The sequence below is a fragment of the Myiozetetes cayanensis genome, unplaced genomic scaffold (genome assembly GCF_022539395.1).
Source record: "Myiozetetes cayanensis isolate MyiCay16 unplaced genomic scaffold, myiCay2020 scf9, whole genome shotgun sequence".
NCBI classification, from domain to species: Eukaryota; Metazoa; Chordata; class Aves; order Passeriformes; family Tyrannidae; genus Myiozetetes; species Myiozetetes cayanensis.
In genome coordinates, this window is record NW_026088185.1 from 17,280,482 (window position 1) to 17,303,009 (window position 22,528).

At 37.5% G+C, this 22,528-nt stretch overlaps 1 long non-coding RNA gene across 1 annotated transcript; it reads left to right on the forward strand.

Moving 5' to 3' along the window:
- The first annotated feature begins 14,882 nt into the window (after nt 1-14,882).
- On the forward strand, nt 14,883-21,780 carry LOC126652952 (uncharacterized). The gene is made up of 4 exons (XR_007632086.1): nt 14,883-14,954; nt 16,803-16,840; nt 20,602-20,721; nt 21,679-21,780. It is a non-coding gene; the product is annotated as an uncharacterized LOC126652952 (long non-coding RNA).
- Nucleotides 21,781-22,528: the final 748 nt, after the last annotated feature.

A 22,528-nucleotide genomic window follows, 5' to 3' on the forward strand; every position in this document is an offset into this window, starting at 1 on the left:
CTGCTCTAAATACAGTACCCTTGTGATAGAGGTCAGATCTGTGAGTTCTCAGACAGTCTGAACGTATTGTCAGATCTTCCTGTCTTTAAGCCGTGGATTTGAACTTTGATCACAGACAATTAAAAGAAAGTGAAAATCTTAACAACATAAATTTCAAAATCTGAAGTGGCCTTGCAGAAGTCCTTTAAGGATGCTAGACACTGTATCCTTTCAAGGGACCGTAAGGTTCTCATATGCAACCACAATGGGCCAGAAGGCTTGATCTGAGGAGACTGGATTGTCTGTGTCTGTAAGCAAAACATGCTCCCCTTTATTTTTTCTTATTTCCTGCTGAATTGTGTAATGAACATCCACAAAGAAAGAACAGGGACAGACTCGGTTGTGATAATAATTTATATTTATCCTTCTGTCTCTGAAATTTTAACTCATGCCTGCAAAAACGATGGTTTATGTGAAGTTTCATGAAGTGGCTTTAATATGGCAACCTTCGTGGCAGGATAGCACTTTGTGTGGAACCTCATGCTTAGAGGACAGAATAGGAAGATGGTGGCTGGAACTACTAAAGAAAGGCATGAGTCCTCAATGAAAACAAACTAATGGCAGACAAAAGATAAAATCTTGCCCAGCAGCAGTCATTTCCGTATTTGCTTTCTGCTTCCAAAGTAGGGGTTTAGTTTAAAAAAAAGACATTGTTATTTCAGTTCTAACTCAGAATCAGGAAGAGCAACTGGACATTAATATGAAAGGTTCATCTTTGTGCCTTTCCTGTGTATATTGCTACTTGATATGGATAGACAAAATTCCTGTGATATCAACATTCTCAAGGAGAAAAAAATCAAGCATCATCCTCCCTTGCAGATATACACACAATATAGAGGCACCCATTAAAATTGCTCACTTACAAGGTGGCCATATTCTGGCACCTACCTTATTCAAAATGTGAAATCACGGCTTCCCTGACTGGCAGTCCTGTATAGAACAGGTACTCTCTCATTATTCTTCGAGCCTGTTCTGATCACTAGCTCCGAGTTTAAAATTGAAGAATAGAGGCACTTCTTTATCTGATAATTTCAGCAGGCAGACACTGTAAGTATTACATTATTTTAATCTAGAAACAAAAATAAAAATTTGACTTGTTAACCCTATTGTATGAAAAATCATTCAATCTGGAAGCTGAATTGGAAAAAATCTTATTGTAATGAGGATTCAGTTTGTTTTATAAACTCAATAGCAGCTCTTGTCTTTTTTTTTAAAATTATATACAAATTATATACATGTTGAGTTTTACTTTATAATGAAGACGATTTTTACACTTATTTAATCTTCTTTCTACCTTCCCTCTCCCCCAAACAGGAGTATTTTACTGCTTTTCTTCTGTCTGGTTGTACATACATTCTGCAATTCCTGCGTTTTACTAGAATATTTAATGATCCTAGTGGAAAATATTTGTGATAGAAAGTAGTTCATTATTATATAAGGGCAAACACTATGGTTTATAGTGTAATCAGCAAGCTGCTCTGAAAACAAAATGCTTGCTCACGTTTTTTGGGTAGCAGTCCCTGTCTTTGTGACAATGGCTGCATCTTCCAATTGTTAATTACGCACTGCCCCCTAGGGACTCCCTCCACGCTGGGGCCACCTCCGGGCAGCTCCTGCGGCTCTGGGGGCTGGTCCCGACTGGATTTCTCGTAGGCAACTCTTACTTCACTCCCCTTCGCCTTTTTTTGACCTTAATAATAACTTTTAATTTCATCCTATTCAAACCATAATGATATGACTTGCTTGTTAACTCCTTCCGGGTTTGGGGTTTTTTTGTTTGTTTGGTTTGGTTTGGTTTTTTTTAAGTTGACTGTTAACATCTGTGGTTTACAGCATTCTGTGTATTTTCAGTACACACATATTTGGATTTATATATGAAGTTTTCCCTACGTTATTTGAATGGGATGGTAGCATTTTTAAACGTTCTTTTTAATTTTGGTGTTTCCAGGAGATGGGTTTTCTTTTCCGTTTTTTGTTAAAAAGGAGCTGGGTGAATTTCCTTCTCAGAGCCACAATTTGCTTCAGTGCTGAAAGACAGAAGCTGGAGACTGCAGTACTTTGCACAGATGTCAGATACATGATGAGTGATTTCTTATTGATGGTGTGGTGGTTTCAGGCAAATAGTAATAATAATGAGAACAGTGATAAGGACACATTTCCTTTTACATCACTCCTACAGATGAGATGAGATGTCCACAGAAAAGTTGTTCAGAGAAAAGAAGAATTTTACCAAAAGTATTTGTGATCAAAACAGTTCAGAAATATAATAGGATAAAATGGGCAAAGGGCAGTAGGTTTTGAATAGGCTTCATCAGCAGAGGGGAGAGGTCATCTGGGAAGATTAGTTATAGGATCTATTAAATCACCTCTCTGACACTGTTAGAAGAAGCTGTTTAACATAATCATGTGCAATCAGTAAAAATGTTGTTTATTACAGAGCAGTTTTGATTGTCATATTTGATATTATTATGTAAGATGGTGTAATGTAAAGCCATACACATTTCCCCAGTACAAATTATCTGCATTTATGATTTATGGTGTTTTTCTGACAACTTTCAAAGTAAAAAAATTGTTGGGAAATACCTCTCCAAACCTATTTTCACTAACACATTTAAAGACTTGCATACAAGCTTTTCTTTATACTGTAGTTGTAGACACAACTGATACAGAGTTTATATATCAACTAGTCCTGTATCCTATACCTTTGTTTGAATTTGATTATCCTTCTTAATGAACAATGCCAGCCATTTCTTTGAAGTGCTTATCATTCAGTGATAAGGATCTACAAAAAAGGATTGTCTGATAATTTGGTCTCTCCAGTTTGGAATTAGATTTCTCTCTGCGTTTTTTCTTTTATGTGAAGTGGAGAACTATATCATCACTTCTGTTTCTCGTATACTGATATCTGTGGATTATCTCAGGATGGACATGCCAAATCAGAAGTATGGATTTAAACACATCTCAGTTGCAAGATGGGTTAGAAGTTGACTGTCGTGTTTCATGAGGACTAGTTAGAAAATCTGAGGGTGATGGAATCTTCACTGGGGTGTTTTGTTGGGGTTTTTAATAGTTATTTGATTTTTCATAAGTTTTTGGCACAAATTAGTATCTTGCAAGATACTAGTTTATTATTTTCCCTAAATTTCACTTATTTCCAGGTCATCATCTTGTCAGAATGATGTTCTTGTACCACAAAGTACAATAAATTTCTAGATAAACTAAGTCAACAAGAGGATGGCAAAGTACTTTAAAATCGGTAAACTTTACTTAGTCTTAAACGTTGTAGTGCTGCTTCCATAATGATGCACAGTTGTGGGACCAAACTTCCACTAGCAAACAACCAAATTGCAGCAATTTATAAATGTCTTATTTTATTATTTTCTCTAAGTTTACCTTGTCCATACAAAGTAATATCATATCATGAATATAGAGCTGTATCTTTAAAATTTTACTTCCTTGTTATGTCTTACTTTGATTTAATTCAGAATACTCCCTGCATATCCTTTTACCTCCTTTTTGGTGATTTATTAGATGGCATTAGCATGTGTTGGCGCTTGCTTTCATTTTCCCTGCTTATCTGGCAGCCAGAAAGAGCTAGAATGAGGTACAAGTACAAGTACATACTTTTGGAAATCATTCTGAAGCATAATATATTGAAGTGTTTTATAATGAATCCTTGTTTGCCAGGAAAATATTCAACCATGCCAGAAAATTATCTGTGAGGAATAAGCACTTTTCTACCCCCTTCTTTCCTCCCTCCCCCCTCCCCCCGCTTCCCAATTTGTGTTGCTTGGAAGAGGAGACGAAAAATGGCACAGATGCATGCAGTATTGCACAAAGAGTATATATGGACATTTCAGTCACTGATATTTCCCCATTTTCTGATGCTAATGTAAGATATGTTGGTTTTGCATTTGTAATTAAGATGAACAGATGGTGAAGACTTAGTTTAAAGTAATACTGTACATCCATTAAAATAATCTCTGCTGACAGTGATTCTTTACTATAGCAGGACTTAATTGCATATATAACATGTGTACATCAGAAAGAACTCGGTCTTTAGCCATTTGCTCCGTTAGGACAATAGTAAGACAGACGTCACCAAAACAGAATTTGTCCTGGAGACTCCTAAGAGTAACAGATGTATCTCTGCTGACAATATTGACTTGCTTTAATTAATGAACACTTTATGAATAAAAGAAAATATAATTTCAGAAAATTTGAAGGATTTCTTTTGAAAAAAGGCACCCATGTTTTGCAGGAGGAATACTCAGGACCATGACAGAAGCAAATTTTTAACAGATAAATCTGATGTCGCTTACACTGTTTCTGTCATGGAGCAGTACATGTAATTTGTGGTGTACTTTGGCAAGCTTTATAGATGTGTCTTTTTGAACTACATTTGTTTTAAATTAGGTGTATTGTGAAGGGTCTGACTGAAACAAGTCCTTAAGGTATTATGAAGCAGAAGCAGACCTCTTCATGTTTTCATTTTTTCCATAGAAATTATACAAAATGTCATTTTGCAAATTGTTTATATATGGGTTATACAGAAATATCATTATATGTTTTCACCTAAGATCAATACTTCACAGGAAATGGAACTTCAGATTGTATTTCCAAAGTGATTATCTATCCTTCACCTGTTGTACAGAACAGCAAGAGAGTTGTTGAGCAATAATATTTGTTTTTCACTGAAGAGAACATTTATAGAAGTGGTTGTGTATTTATAACTCACCACTTTTTCTGTTCACTTCTTGACCTACCTATCATCCCCACATTGGTAACTATTTTCTGTGATAATGAAATCTTACCAAATTCTAACCTCTGAGGATATAGTTTGGCAGAAATATCTTCCTTCCTTCTCTCAAGCTTCTTGTGTAAGAATATATATTTTACTACTGTTGTGATTACCAAAAATTAAGGGTAATTAGGGTTTGATTAACATTTTTGAAATTTTTTTAAACTAATTTACATTTTCTGTCATACCAGAATTACCAGCAGAGTTGCTATACAGTGGCTGAGCAGGTCTTCGCTGACAAAACTACACTACACTGCTTTCACAAAATCAGTGCATCCCCGTCCTTTGTTATGTGCTTCATCTGTTGAAGGCCTGGGCTCCATACTCTCTCCTCCTCAGCAGTTGAGAATGCCTTGGAGACTGTGTTATGTCACACTCTGGTTTTAAATTTCTTCATTTTCCCCTGTTCTGCTTTGTTTAAAAATGTTTAGATATTTATTGAAGCATAATCTTGAATGCTGAGGCCCCATTTTCCACAAGTACTGCAAACCTCAGGTTATTGAGCCATTTTCACCATGTCTCAGAATATTTAAGTGCATTAAACTAGGTGGAATAGCAGTAGCAGGAGAGATTGAGAGAGTCTTTATCCCAAAATATGAAAACTCTCTAATATGGTAGTTAAACGTTCTTCCAGGAGATATGGTTCAAAACCCCTCAGACGAAAGAAAGAATTGAATCAATCTTTTTCTATTAAAATGACCTGTAGGGTAAAGGAGAGAAGTACTGCTTTCTTTTAATCAATACATTAGTTTTCTTTAAAATGTCTGAAATTAAAATTAAATATTTATCTTCAGTGTATGTACCTTCTTCCCATCCCCAACTAAAACCCTTTAAAAATAATTTGGGCAGGAGCTGGGAAAGGATAAGGTTTTGCAGCCACACTGACAGTATTTTATTTGAGTAGATTTCATTCTGGGGACAGAATTAATTAGACCAAATAGTCCTGTAAATATAGCTGAGGAATATGGGTAATGCTTCCTGATAAAGGAAATAAGAAAGAGGAGGAGTGAGACAGGCTGGGAGCCAAGGGATCAAAAAAAAGCTGCAAGTTTTACAAAACATTCATTTGTCTAATTTGCTTAACATAATAAAGAAGGGATGGGTTTATTTGGGGGGGTTAGCAGAAATGATTGATTAGAGGAGTATTATATTTTCTGGATATGGGATGAATAATGTCTGTGAATGGATATAGAAAAAAAATCTCTACAAAATTAGAATGATCCATAAGTCATAGTATGCAGAGCACAAAATACCAACACACTAACATACAGAGAAAGGCTTCAAACAATAACTGAGTAAATCTTGGAAGAGTTCCAAAGAAATAGGGAACAGAAAAGGAACTACATGCAGAATAATGGGGTTTAGACAATAGAGATAGTGCAGCAGACATTAGTGAATGGAGTATTAGAGCTCTTTAATTATAATAATTACCTAAGTTTAAGGTCAAGGCACCTGTGCATTGCTGTCTGCGAGAAACTGATTAAAAAATTAGAAGTAGCATTTAATTTCCGTGATACTATTTCCAAAAATTCTCTTAGAAATTTGGATATTGCCAAGATTATTACTTATTATTTGTACTGTACCTAGAGACATTGACTGAGATGGATCCCATGTTGCCACCCCACGATCACCGACATCAAGATTGACTCTCTTATCACTTAAAATAAAAATATAAAATGAAAATTCTCCACAGGGAGGAAAACCATGAAAAATGAAGACTATCACATCTTATTTTATTCTGCTTTCTCATTTATACTGAATGTGGAAATGAAAGGCTTCTTATTGTTTCCTTGAATAATTCAGTCTATTCCTGATTTGGAAATTAACTTATAGCTAATCTGATGGTATAACCTCAGATTTGCTGCAGGGGAACCTTATCAGAGCAGTGAAGGTGGATCTTGTCACCCGGATGTGGATGAAGCTCACAGAGTGTTGCAAATTATCTCTGACTAGAAACAACCCTCCTCACATAATTCCAGTTATGTCCTGTGGCTGTTGGAGGCTCTGTCCTGATTTCTGAGCAGGAGAATACCATGAGTATCTTGAGCTTCTGCGACACCACATCTGGTTGGTGTGTCACACCAGTGTCTGCCAGCAGCCTTTGGTGCCACACGTTTCAGTATTTTGCTTGCTGTCTGCTGTGTTAGATAAGCTCAAATTTGAAAAGGAGCAGCAGAGATCAGTGAGTTGCATGTGCAGAGAGAGAGATTACTTTTCCCTTTTTCCCTCTCCCTCAAGGTATAAGTATTTGGAGTTGGATTGCAGGTGGCAAAGGAAAGCCAGTCTCAATAGGAATGGATATCAGCATTTTCTACTGAGAATGTAGAGGAGATTGGAGTGAAGAATGGGTGTTGAGGGAATTAGGGAACAAACAAAAGAGCAAGGAAGAAGGAATGAAAGAGAAGGAGGAAATACTGGAGGTGATGGAGCCAAGGTATGGATATGTGTTATAGAGAAAGGCATTTCTGTTATTTCTAAAAAGAAGAGCAAGTGAGTAATTGAAAGAAAGTCATAGGAGAGGACAGGAGGAAACCTGGAAATAGAAAAAAAATCAAAGCTGACACTTTGGAAGTGAATTGCTGTACATTTGTTATAAATATTGCTCTGCTTGGCCACAACAACCCCCTGCAGCGCTACAGGCTGGGGACAGAGTGGTTGGAGAGCAGCCAGGTGGAAAGGGACCTGGGGGTGCTGATTGACAGGAAGCTGAACATGAGCCAGCAGTGTGCCCAGGTGGCCAAGAAGGCCAATGGCATCCTGGCCTGCATCAAGAACAGTGTGGCCAGCAGGAGCAGGGCAGTGATCCTTCCCCTGTACTCAGCGTTGGTGAGGCCGCACCTTGAGTATTGTGTTCAGCTCTGGGCCCCTCAGTTCAGGAAGGATATTGAGGTGCTGGAGCGGGTCCAGAGAAGAGCAACCAGGCTGGTGAAGGGACTTGAGCACAAGTCCTATGAGGAGAGGCTGAGGGAGCTGGGATTGTTTAGTCTAGAGAAGAGAAGGCTTAGAGGTGACCTCATCACTCTCTTCAACTACCTGAAGGGAAGTTATAGCCAGGTGGGGGTTGGTCTCTTCTCCCAGGCAACCAACAACAGGACAAGGGGACATGGGCTCAAGCTCTGCCAGGGGAAGTTTAGGTTAGATGTTAGGAAGAAATTCTTTACAGAGAGGGTGATCAGGCATTGGAACGGCCTGCCCAGAGAGGTGGTGGATTCACCATCCCTGGAAGTTTTTAAAAAGAGATTGGACATGGCCCTTAGTGCCATGATATAGTAATTAGAGTTGGATCAGGGGTTGGACTTGATGATCTTGGAGGTCTTTTCCAACCCAATCTATTCTATGATTCTATGATTCTATGATTCTGACAGAAGAATATTTCTATTCCGGTAAAAAATGAAAATTTTTATAAAGGGGTTTTTAAATGAATGAATTCTGATAAAATACATATGGAAGTGTTAGTATATATTTTTGTTTTAGAAAACAACCCTGATTTCAAAATTTTAATTTGCGGTTTCTTGACTTTCTTTCTTTTTGCTACATCCTTTCTTTTTCTTTTCCCTCATTCTAACAACTCAGATCTGCACCGTCCTCAAAAAGAAGTGTGTACTAGAAGGAACAATTGAAACTTAATTTTGACAATCTAAAAAATTTCAAAAATGTAGAAACATCTCACAAGTGTACTTAAAAGGAGGAAGGAACTGTTTTTGCAAAAAGTCACACAAAAGCATAAAAAATATAGATTAAAATAAAAACAGTAACATTTGCAATTTAAGTGATATGTCCAAAAAAGCTTCATTGGGGAAATGAAGACATTTTCTACTTTGTATTTCTTATATTTCTGGGCTAAAAAGGAAGTTTTGAAAGGACATATTAAAACAAAAGCAACCTTTGGGTCCCTTTCTGACCCTGAAGCCAGTGTCAGTTGTGGCTATCACTGCAAAGGGAGATGTTTTCTCTCCAGCTGAGGCCTGTACATTTCAATTGTACATGTTAGAGATAAAAATGTCATGAAAGAAACAGAATAAATGTTTTTTCACCATTGTACGTGCTCACTCCCTCTTGTGCGTTCACTGGTTATGGGGTCATTGTTTACATTCACATTTGAGGTAAAATGTGCTAGTGGTGATCAGTGGAAAAAGAAGTTCACAGAAGATGAATTGAGAAAATGAGGTGCCTGTGGTGAAATTCTGGGTAAAAGCACAAAATTAACTGTCATCCAAGCCAAAGAAGATGAGTAATGCCAAGTCAGTACCACCATAACTCTGATTGAAGTAGTGAAAGAACATTGAAAAAGCCTGTTCTAGGTGAGAACAAGGCTGAAGAGGAGGAAAACGATTAGAAGGTGAGAGGATGGAAAGCTTTTAGTGAATCAAAAGCACCTATCAGCACTAAATAAATAAATAAATAAATAAAAGTGAAGAAGAAGAGCCCTTCTTCATTTTTTTTAATGTTTTGGTCAAATAAAAGAAAGTCTTGCAGTTTTGTTTAGCAGTATCTTGTGAGAGGGGTGTCTATAATGTGAAAATATGGCAAGAAAATCAGTCATATTTCACAGTTAGAATATTGTTACAATAAAAACCAGGACCAGGGCTGATTTTTTTCAGTATGATTAAAAACTGAAAGTTTGGCTAAAGCAAAAAACTAAAAATAAAGATCACTAGGATTATTTGCTTTATAATAGAATCGGAAAACTTCAAGAGGGAAGGTTCTGTGAATTAATATATAAGCATATTTAGAAGCAGATGCTGCTTTAAAAAACTTACAATATAGAAATAGAAAGAAGTAAAGGGATGGGAGGAAGAACAGAAAAGGAAAATAACATACTTTCCTGCAAAAGTTTATCCTGGAAATTATAAAAAATATTATTATAAAATCAACATGACAGTTTCCAGGCTATCTAGAATCATTGGAAAAGGTTTACTGGAAACTAATTAATGTGTCTTGCATAATACCTGTTTTGGTAAAGTGATTGGACTATTTTTTATGTTTCTTCTAGCAGAATATTTTTTGACTGGAGAATAAAAGAGTGCTGGTCTTCTGATTCCAGGTGGGACAATATCTTTCTAATTACATCACACTGGCTTTTTTAGGGGGAAATAATGGGGAATTTTGACTGTCATTGCAGTTGCATTGTAAGCTGCTTATCCACCATAGTATGCAGCTATTTGATAAAATAGTGCAATTAATTTAAATGTCTGTGCAAATAATTTCTACCAGAAGCAAGAAAAGATTCATAATATGGCCCTTAGTTAGTTTTGGGGTTGGGGTGGAGGGGTATGGTTTCTGCCCTAGATGTTATTTTTTTCTTGCACCTAAGAATTTAATTTTGAAGGATCTTTTGAGGCAGAATTTATTTATATTTGTAGAGTGCTCTGAGATTCCAAAATTAGAAGTGCTAAAAACTTTGAAAGGTCTTGTTACTCTTCCCCACTAATTAACATCACTGTGATGGGATGGGAATTTGTAGAGTAGGCTGACAGTTCTGTGTAATGATCTTATACTGTAGATGACAATACCTGTGCTTTCTGGTGATATTTGCATTGTTTAGCCAAGGCAAAGTAGAGAACATCTTTTTTTTCTGCTGGCATGGAATTACAAGGGCTTGGCAAGGCAGATCTGAGAGAGAATGGCTGGCAAATTTTTTATTGACAGAATTTGTCAACAGTTAAAGGTGAGAAAGGACAATAAATGGGAACGATTAGAGCATTTTTTTTCATTTTAAAATGGATGAATAACTTCTCTAGGCAGAAATACAGCAGAATGAATTATAATAAACACAGTGTTTTGGTAAATTATCTTTGTTAGTGAGGAAAAATCAATGATGTATTCTTTTTATATGCAGAATCCAGTTATAGGATACCTCATAAAAATCATCCTTTTAATCCTTTTATAAAAGTAAGTTAGGGAAACTATACTTCAGATCACAGTGTTTCATTTTCTTTTTGAGAATAAGTTTGAATGGCAGAAATGGCAAAATCATATTCCTGTTGATTCTGAATGGTACTTTAGAGTAACTCCCTCAGTTTCAAGTTGGGGTAAAAAGAAAAGGTTTGTGTGTGATTGAATTTAGCCACTGACTCTCTGCAACAGCTCACCTGAGTAGGCCAGCTAATGCAAACAGCTCTGTAGACCTGAGCAAGGCACCCTTCTGCAGGGCAAGGGAAGAGGTTAGATGTTTTTGGAAGCTGGAATTAAACTTTATGTCAGTCATGCCAGAATGCAACATGAGCTGAGTGCTGTTCTCTGTCTTTTTTATTAAGGTTCCCAAAGATACTGGCAAAATATTACAATTATCTTCTTTTTAACCTCCAAGTTCCAACACAACTCCAGTGTTGTTTCCAAAGTAACATGTCCAGGCACACTCCTTAGCATAGTTCTGAAAATTGTAGGAGATAATTTGGCAAACTTATGAATGACAAGTTTGACATTTGGGGTGATGTTGAGATAGTTGAATACAACCACCTCTAACTCTGTATTGTGGGTAGTAATAAAAATACACTTTTATGAAGGAAGTGGGCAGATACATGGGACTAGTTCTACCTTGTTACTGTAAATGCATGGAGTTATACAAGTGTAAAGGCAGCATACAGGAGAAAAATCCATCTAGAGTGTTTTGAAAGCACATACAGTCTCATGGGTTTTATGCTGCTGTGTTGCTGAAAGTAATGCAAACACTTCTGGCATGGTATTTTTGTACCGTTCCCTGGGCTTTTAGCAAGGAGCAAACATACACAGGTTGTCGAGTTTTTTTCCTGGTGTGGAGACTCAAACCAAGGAGAAGGAATGGTAGCTTGGTTTGAGGTGGTTCTGTTTCCACCGACCAGATTTATTTTGCCAATTAGAATCACGGTGAGAGTCACTATGAGATGATGCTGAAGAGAATGTTTGGTGGAAAATGCTTCACCTATTTGTTACAATTCTCCCAGCAGGTGTTTAGTTGTAAAACAGTAATTTAGCGTATAGAGTAACCTAGAATCTCTGCCAGATGCTTATTCACCTATGCTGTTGGCTTAAGTGAAAATACAGATGACTGGACCAAACTTGACGTTTGTAATGTCATTAGTCATGGGAATAAATGGGATTCTTCATGGTTCATTTTCCTTTAAAGATAGGAGGAAATAAAATTCAAATGAGTTAATGTTGCAGGCTTAGGATTTCCTGTATTTTTCTAGAAACAATTTCACATAAATTTTTTCAGGCTTTTGACTAACGTGGTCTTTAAAATCCTGACTAATTAAAAAAGAACATAAGTATATCCTGTTTTATGTGGTTTTAAGCATAACCCCAACGCTCTAACTTTTCCAAAATAGTTCCTCAAGACCTCCAGTCTGCTTTAAGCCATTTTTCATGCATTTGTTTGATTATCTGAGCTCTGCAGTTGGATTTTTTCTTTCAAATTAATTCCTTGATTTGTGAGATGTCATTGTGTTAGATTCCTGCTTGAACCAGAAAGTACAGCATTTATAGCAGTGGGACTCATGGCAGAGCACCCTTGCTTAACAGCCAGTGTCTGATGTACTTCTCTATGCTGTGCTGGGCTGAAAAGAAGTAGTTAGAACCAAAAATTCACATCCTCAGTGTTTTTAGCTCAGGTACCAAGGAAGAGGTACATGGCAACAGTTCACAGATAGGTGAAAAGGTTTTGCAAAGTAAAATGAGAAGCATGCCTTAAGGAGTGTGTTTGTTAGTCTTTCAGCAGTTCTTTCTAAAATTCTCATTTACTTTAGATACATTTTGTATATCTAGGTTTTGTTCTCTGACAAATTCTGTTCAATAACTGGTAGAAATCGCAGATCCGAACAAAGAGGTTCCAGATACCACTAGCTTTTACGCTAATGGCTGTGTAAGATTTTCCCTATTTTCCTTCTGCCTTGTCCTGCTTCACTTTTTGGCATTCCTGTGGCTCATCTTTTTGATATACAATATATTTCCATGGTGCATTTGTATGTTTGTCCACTTTGTGAAATTTCATTTCAGCTGTGCTACAGTGTACTCGCTGTGTATGTTGTACACTGAGAATCTATTGTCCTGTCATTTGATCTTGATTCCACTCCTTCCCAAGATAATGTAACCTCCATGTTTTGACCTTCTCACTCCCTTTCAGCATTTCTCCAGAGTACTGATCAATACCTGCTGCTTTCCCTTTATTCAGATGATGGATCGTTATGGATAACTGTGTAATCTTTGCTGTCCTGTTCACCATCAGATTCTCCAAGCACTGACCTTCATACAGGAATTCTTCAGATGGCATCCAGGAGCCATGCCTGTTTCCAAATACTGAAGGAATTTCTCATAGGGTCTCTTGTTATTTATTTAGATTTCCTGAAAGAGAGAAAGCAAAGCATAATAGAAGTGAAACATTTTGAGTTCTGACCTCTTGTAGGGTTCCATAAAGCTTCACCAGCTGAGTGTCATTTGATCCCCTTCTATGTTTCTGTAATCTGCACTTGACCTAGTTTTAAGTGTGATCCAGCACTTTTCTACAAGTTAGTTACACGTGACTAAGTGTTTAAGTATTTACAGGAGATGCCTGAGAAAATAAGGTATTTACTACCCAAAGAATGTAAGTCTGGTGTTGAAGCTGCTTTCTGGTGCTCTGAAGTGACTCACACAGAGTCAGAAATGACAAAAATCTTCAGAGGAATTTTTCTTAATCCTACAGAAAGCCTCCCACTTTTACTCTGAGAAATCAAGAAAAGCAGATTTGTTCTTGCCACATAGTTAGCCAGAGTCATGACATTGATACTAAAATGGAAGGTAGAATACACCTACTTGTGCTTAAAGTTAGGACCAACAGAGTGCTATTTTGAACTAAAGGAAGGAGAAATAATGAGCAATTCTTATTTTGTGAGGGAGTGGGCACTGACCAGATAATGCTAAATCTGAATGCAACAGCATCCAGCAGAGAGGCTGCTGGAATTGCCTAGGCACAGGCTGGTAACCAGGAGGAACTGACAAATCTGAAAAAAGGTGAATGATTTTAAATGAGCACCAAACCTCCACAACACCTCTAAGATTATTCTCTAAAAGTTCATATTGAATTGCCTTTTAAAATGTCTTACGGGTTTGGTTTTTTGTGGGTTTTTTTTCATTCCAGATCTATGTAACATGCATTAATTTTTAGAGCTGTCCCCTTCTATTTTTTCTCCTTACTCTGTGCATTATATGTATTTGTATCCAGCTGTGACTTGCTGGGGTACATCATGGATTGGTCTGTACAGTAGAGTCATGAAGTATTTATGACTAGATCTTAGTCTCAGATGGATAAAATTGCACCAATATCTCATGATAAAACCAAAATAGACAGCGTCCTAAATATGACTGAATTTACTTAAAATAATTGAACTGATAATATGTAATAGTACCAGAGTCTCAGTAAGACCCCCTGAAATTATCTTGATTTTTACAGGACTTTGTCAGCATAACTTCTTAACATTCATATTAGAAAGCAGCAAATGAAAACAAAAAGCAAGTTTCTGGTGGAGCGTGTGTGCTAATTTTTAGCACATTGTCCTGTCAGATTTGTTCAATTTTATTTTTGCTTAGTCCATCTGAAAGGTGCCAAACTGAGAGTAGTGTGGGAACTACACATTATGCGCAGTGTGGGAGAAAGTGATCCACATGCTGTCCTTTGAACATACACAGATGAATCGGGATTGTTGATTCTCACACCTCTACTGGATTTTGTGATACTGAGATTTGTGATAGTTATCATCTAGATTCTTCTTAAAGCCTTAATTCTTAAAATCTACAAATTGCTTGGAAATGTTGGCTTTTCTCATCATCTTTCCTTGTTTTTCTTTTCCTTCCTTTGTTTATTTTCTTTCTCTTTTTTTCCCTTTTTCTAGCTCTCTCTTTTTCTGTCTAGTAATTTTATTATTTACATGGCTAGAGAAAAGCTTTAAAATGTATTCTGAATACATTAAAAAAAGGTATATCTTACTTCATTACTTTAAAGCCAATTCAACTTTTCAGTGGACCATAGACCATATATAAGCAGAATTTTCTGTTTCTTTATCCCAATACCAGTACAAGCTACCCTCCTCAGATGGCACTGAGTCCTCATGAGCTTGGGGAAAAGGAGAGAAAGAAATTCTCTGGAAAGCATCCTGACAAGGTAAAAAGGTATTTTGAGCCTCTGGCTGCTGCTGCAAAATGTTCTTCTGCCTGATCTCACTAGATCTTCGCCCTCTGCATAAAAATCAGCACCACATTTAACTGATCTGGAAGTGTAGTTGGCTGAGATGTCAGGAAAGCTGATTCTTGTTTCCATTTTAGATCTGTTTAAAAATAAATATACATGTATTGACATATACTCATGAAACAGGTACTAGAGGGTTTGGGATTTTTTTTTTCTTCTGACTTCGTAGAACAGTATGAATTTTTTATTCACTTGGAAATGACAAGCTGTTTTTAAGTGATGGCTTCGTGTCAGTGCTAAAGGCTGCAGCTATGATTGCCAGAGGGATGAAATGCCCATTAAAGATGGCAATTTTACTAGCACTATGGGATTTCTAGGTACACAATGAATTTAGCCATGGAAAAAGAATGGGTTTTTTAGCAGAAACATGCACTTTGTCCCAGATTCAGTTTATAAATACCACTCAAAGTATCATTGTCTTTATCTGTGTGTGTATGTGATTACTTTCAAGATGGGAAATGGGTATTTCCACACAGCTTGAAAGCTGTGATCCTTGAAAACCCATCTTTATTCTCTGTCAAGGATGACTGGAGTAGATTACACTGGAGTATTAAAAATACTAGCCCACAAAAACCTTGAGCCATTACCACAACTAAACCATCATAACAGTAATTTCTTTTTTAATCTAGAACGTGCAATAAGTGTCAGCTTTCTTTTTTAAATAAACTACTGCTTTATCACTATAAGAGAACTTGCTTATTCTGTGCAATCTGCATTTACTAATAACGCTGGTGTAAAAATAGTGTAGCTATATTTAAATGAGAGAGCTAAATATTGTGTCAGCAAATGGCATTGTTACTTGTTTCTTGAAGAACAACTTGCTTCATGAAAGCTACTTTTCCAGGTGGTGAAACCCAGCAGGGCCTTTTTGACAACAAGCTACAACTTTCAAGTAAATTACATAATGCAATACATAGAGTTTCCGTATTTCACATGGTTATGTACACATTATGTGTGATTTTTTCCTTGCTCAGAAAAGTTGTTTTGAGTTAGATCCCAGTCCTCTGCATACTAATGTAAATCGTTAAAAAAACCCAAAGAAATTAACAGTTAAACCATTCACCTACAGTCCACTCACTTCTCTACCTCCCTTCTGCTACTTCCCACACACACATCTCCATCCTCCGCCTGAACAACCCACAATTATCTTCATAATGAACCACTGTGTTTGTAATAATGGAGCTGGGAGCATCATGTATCAGTTTAACGCAAATTTACAATTGTATGACCATTTTTCAGTTATTCATATGAATGAATTTCAGATACCTAATAGAATGCCAGTTACTTACAACCTTTATCAGGATGAATTTTTCCTGGGTGTATAACTCAGTCTAAATTTGGGGATAACTGCAGCCAAAGCAGTGCAGCTGTTTACAACAGAAATGCTGAGGAGAGGTGGGTGAATTCGTTCAAGATAAAGTACTCTGGTGACTTCTTTTGAACATGTAAAAATTTTTAATAGTTTTAGTATCTTTCTTCAGTTTTGATCTGAATTGATCAAGAAAACAAACTTTTTACCCAATCTGTGGAGTTCTACCAATCTTTAGCTAAGGTAGAACCACTTAAGCTGTGTATAGTTTTGCCAGACTTTGCAGCTCTGTCTGAATTGAGAAAGATTCACTCTGAAGCTATAGGTGATGGGCTTTTCATTCTGTAACAACTTTCAGCTGATGTGAGCTTTTCACTGTCTGAGTCTAGAAGCCAATAATTTATGCTTACACTATTATGCTTTCTCTTGTTCATTATTTTTTTGTATCTTTGCAGGACCCACAAAGTTCAAGTTATCAGCCACAACTCCCCAGGTGAGTTGCAAAACAAGGCACACAAAAACTGCATTTCCCTGTAGAGGACTGACACCAATGAGGAAGCCTCCTGTTGTGTTGCTTAGCATTGCCCTGACACACGAACAGCCAGGCTCTTGTTGCGGTTTCTGAAGGCAAAGTGAAGATCTGAGGGGGGATTTAAAAAGGCAGAAAGTGAAGGCTTTGCAGATGCTGATAGACAGTTCCTTCCCCAAGTGTGAGGGGCAACAGAGGAAAGAGCATGGCTGGGCTTGTTTTGAAAGCATTGCAGTCAGAGGAAGGAATCTTGGCTCATAGACTAATTGGAAGCAAGTGCTGACCTTTGATATTGAACATGAGAGGGTCAGTGGTGAGCAGATAGGCCACAAAGGGCTTTGGAAGTCAAGACAAGTCATTTGTGTCTAATTCGACTGAGAAGGCTACAGAAGAGCCAGATCTGGGGAGTGGCAAGGGAAGGAGATTTGTGTCGAGCTTGAGAGAGAAAGGGCTGAGACTGGAGGCGGGAGAGGGAGTTGGGAGAGCAGAGGAAGTGACTGGACAATCTGAGATCAGCAGTACCAGTGAAACGGGGAGGGAGGATGGGATGTTTGAAGCAAGCTTCGTATGAATGAAAGCTTGACAGAAATGGCAGCAGTTTCTGAATTATTATAATATATTCCAAAGACATGCCAATTCAGGAGTTCACAATGCAGCTGTTGTTTCTGAGGGAATGAGAAATTATTTTACCAATTTATGCAAAGGACTATTAAAAAGGTGGCAGATGAAGAAAAAATATCTGCATAAAAAGGAAAGTTAATTGCTCCATAAAATGACTCACTGCTTGGTTCAAAAATCTTCTCATGCATAAATAGCAAAGTTTTACTGTTTGGGTTTTGTTGTTTCCTTCCTTCATATACTGAAAGAGCAATTTTCACAGGCCAGTATCTCTAGAAATAGTGGTGGTTGCATAATTGGATATTATGAAACAAAGCTGATATCTCTTAGTTTTTGCTTCCTGGAATTGGAAAGTTATAGGAACTCAAAAAAAAAAAAAATTTAATTTCTATTTACTGAATTTACCCACAGACATTTGTTCAAAGTACTCATTATTTGCCCGGTCTTGACTTTACCTCTAGGACTATCAGGGACATAACTTCAGCTGAGCATGGATCTCCTGTCACAAAAAAAAAGAAAAAAAAATTCGAAGTTATTGCCCTTATAAATTACCAAGCTAAAGTAATGAGTGTAATGGGCACTGGACTTCTGATGAGCTTAAATGCAGTGCTAATAAATGGCCACTATAATCCCTGAAAGTTCTTTGTGAAAGTTTTGTGTCAGTGAATTCTGTTTCTCACATGACTACATATGAAGACCACTTGTTGCTGCCTCCAAACCACGGCTGTGACTGACAGTGTTCTGTAAAATCTTATGTACTTTATGATCCCAGGTCTCTCATACTGTTGCACAACATGCTTGTTTAGGTGATGTCCAAAAGTCCAGTGAAACGTGGGCTCTGTTCTAATGGATGATGTGCAGATGTGGAACCCAAATGATGCTGGTTTTGTGGCAGCTGTCTAATTGCTCATTTTAGAATGGAGACTGATTTTAAACCACTCTTCTGCAAAGAACCCATCACCAACAGAATTCATGGGAGTGCTTTTTATGCATGGAGGTTGCTTGTAGCAAATCACAGACCTGCTCTTTTATTTCAAAAGCAGCAGCTGGATGTTGTAGTTAGGTAGGTGTCTATAAATCCCAGCTCACCTGCTCCAGAAAGGGGAGCAGTTTTCCTCAGGGGGTGTGTGAGTTAGCTACCAGACTTGAGAGAAACCACAAGTAGCGACTTAGGTAACCTTGGTCTTTAACATGCATCTTACACACATACAAGAGCGTTTGCTTTCAACTTCTAGCTTGGAATTTGGATGGGGATGTTTCCCTAGACAGATGGGAAACACAAAAGCTTTATAAATAGCACAAGGGCCCCTATAGTTATATCTTTATCTTTATCTACTTCCTTTTTTTTGCTTATGGTGGAGTGTGTTTGGATGGGATGTGCTTCATGAGAAGGTTTGCTTCTGGGCTGCTAATAGAGACAATGGTTTTATTTTGATGGCTAATTTATATGTGTTGTGTCATAGCACCTCATATTTTCAGGGAACATTATTCCAGCTAAGTTTAAGACAAGATGTAGACTGTGTCATAATACATGAATGACTCGGTCAGCATTGCCTTCAAGGTATTGCTCAATAACAAAAGGAGATAAAATCCCTTCTTAGATGAGGTCACAAACATTTTGCCACAAGCCTAATGACACTGTTAAAAATCAAGGAAAAAAATAATATTTTCAATTGTCAGAAGTGCCCAGTCCAGTGCAGTTTCCCTTGTGCTGCCTCCAGTGATCCTCCTTCACTCCCTTGTTGCAAATCAGGATGACTGGCTATTCGACCTAGCTGATTTTTTTTCTTGCTTTCTTGTCTCTTGTTGCCCCTCACATATGATTTCCCAGGCCCACAATACTAATTTCCTCCTGCTCTCTCCACCTCTCAGAATAATCTGTCTAGTTCTTCTTTACTTCTCTACATCCCACACAGTTATTCGCTCAGTCCCATGAAATACCCTATGATTACCTCATCCCTCTTCAAAATCTTACCTTCTTATACTTCCTTGATTTTCAGTGATGAGGATTTTCAAAAAACAAACCAAACAATAAAAAAGTCAGTACAAGATTCTTAATTTCTTCCTGCTGTGGTTAGTTTCAGAAACTGGAACAACTATTAGCTTTCATCTTTGCTCAAGACCAATTTTAATTAAATAGATTTTCTATAGTACCAAACTAATTTTTTCTGATCAACCCTCTTCTCCATGTTCCATAAGGAATCCTCATGTTTATCCTGCCTTGAGTTGTGAGCATGAACATGGTGCTCTTTGTTTAAAAGACATTGTCCTTGATGACCCCACCTATTATTCTGCTTTTTCTTGGTCTTTCACACCGTCTTGGTGCCCCTTTTGTATCTAAAAATATATCTTAGTATCTTCTCATGTAATTTTTCCTCTATCAATTTGTCAAACAAGAAGAAACTTCTACAAATAACTACAAATAACTGACCTTTATAGAGGATGTGACTGACATCTTTTTGTTGCATCTTATGTTATCAGTCAATCCTGATAAGCATAGCTCAGGAACAGTTTGAATAATACTGCACACACTTGTAACATTAATTGTTAGTTCAAATTGTAGTTATCAGTTTATCCAAATTCAGTGACATGCATTTTGTAAGGGTTGTCTGCCCACTGTCCTCTCATTTTGTGATCTTAGCTGATTTTTCTGATACTGAAAGATATGTTTCTCATAACTTCTTAACTCTTTACAACAGAATACACTTTTTATGTCACATTTAAAAAAACCTCCCCCTCAAGAATCCCCCTTCTTTAAAAAGGCTTGTAAGGAATTAAAAGGTGGGCTATCTGGGTTTAATTTATGATGGTAGAGCAATTTAGCACAAAATGTCCTTCTCCTTAGTAACTTATAAATTGAAATTACAAAATAAAGTGTCCTCAAAGGTGTCTGTATACCAGTTCTCAAGGAGAACATACTCTGCTATATAAAGAGAAGAGATCTTTTATTATAAAAGGACTAAGACTTGAAACATCTGAGTGCTTTTTAATGTTATTTACTCAGTGTTGGCTTGAAGCCAGTGACAGAAACTCTTTAAATACAACAGTGAAGAATTGGGCCCTAAGAGACGTTGTAATAACAAATTACCTCTCTCTTTCCTCCTCAGTTATCTCCATCTGTGAAGTGGGAATAGCCTGTTTGTCAGAGCACGCTTGTGAGACGTAATTCATTAATGCCTGTGAAATGGTTTGAGATCAACGAATGGAAGTCTCTGTTCAAGTGTCAGGTATTATTAGCTCTGAAACGAAAGCTATTTTATATGGCTGCATCAGAAGCTACTTGGAGACTCTTGTTCCATACAAATAATAAGTGGTACATGAGTGACATTTTGTTTGGCTTAATAGGATAGTCTGTCCTCAGTGCTGAAGGAACGGTTTATGCTGGTGCAATGGCATTAGGGAGAGCTGGTAACACACTGAGCAAAGTCACTCATTCCAGAAATATTTTGATTTGGGGATTCAGAGAACTAGGAAAGGAAGAAGGTAAATTAGAAAAGAAAGACAAGAAGAGGTTGTCTGGGGCAGGAAGTAGGAGAAGGGGGTGGCAGGAGAAGGAAGGATGGCAGGTAGAATGGGGCAGACAACCTGAAAAAAAAAGATGAGGAGGAAAATCAGAAAGAAACGTAAAAAACTGACTTTTCAATTAAAATAAAGAGGCAGTTGGATTTATTTATTGCAAAAAAACACAACTTACAAAAACAAGGCTGTAATGCCATCTTGGGGTTTCTGGTGACATCTCAATCCAGCAGAGCTCTGCTCATTTGGTTTGTGAATGTCAACAAAAACCCCTTGATTCTATTGAGGCTCAGTTGCCTCTCATTGATTCTGTATTATTTCAACAGTGGAAAAATAACACCTTTATTTTCACAGCCAAAGTATCTCACACTGTGATAGAAATGTACATGAGCTGATTGAATCTCATCTCTGTTCATTTCTATCTAGCTTCCCACACCTATGTTATCACTATGGGTTAAAAAGATGTGTTCTTTTATGGCTATCATGTGAAAGACTACTTATCAAATATACCACAGTCCTAGTCTTTATTAGGCTAAGGGATATAGACTGTCTAGCTGGCTTCTGCTGTTTATTATTTTAAACTCACCTTGTCATTAGAAATATTACCCCAAACAAGCCTCTTATTGATTCTTCTGACATGTTGTATGTTTTTCTCATTTTTTTCACAGACAGGATAATCAAAACAGAATAAAACCTATTTTGTGATATGAATGAGAATATGCACCACTAAGTATTATGTATGAAATGTATTGGAGCTTCAAGCCCAACTCTGTAACATGTGGGAAGTCTTTCAATTTTGCTGAAAGAGAAGCAGTTCAAAGGTGACATCTGCGAGCAAGCAGTATGTTGTGTCTTGATCTCCAAAGAGTTCGGGTGAATAGGATCTGGTTGAGATGGAGCTAATTTTCCTCTTAGTGCTGTGCTTTGCTGTGCATCGGTGGCCAGAAAGGTGTTGATAACACACCAGTGTTTTGGTTACCGCTGAACAGTGCTGGCACAGCATCCAGGCTGTCTTTCTGATGTTTCCCCCTCACCCAGTAGGCTGGGGGTGGGCAAGATCTTGGGAGGAGCCTTAGCCAGGACAGCTGACCCAAACTGACCGAAGAGATATTCTGTACGTCTGTTTAGATATAAAAGCTAAGGAGGGTTGTAGGGTGGGGGTGAGGTGAGCGTTTGTTATTATGAGGTTTGTCTTCCAGGGTAATTGCTACGAATACTGAAGCCCTACTTCCTGGAAAACAGCTGGACATTGTCTGCTGATGGGAAGTAGAGCATAAATCTTTTGTTTTCATTTGCTTCCCTGTTTGCTTTGCTTTTGCTTTACTAAACTGCCTTTATCTTGACCCAAGAGTTCTTTTCTATCTTATCTTCTCCCTCCCTGTCATGCTGAGGAGGGGAGTGATAGAGCAGCTTGATGGGCACCTGGCATCCAGCCAGGGTCAGCCCACAATAATAGGAAACAAATCCACTGTAAAGTGTACAGCCTGAGCTATACTATCCTGGGCATGAGTCACAAAA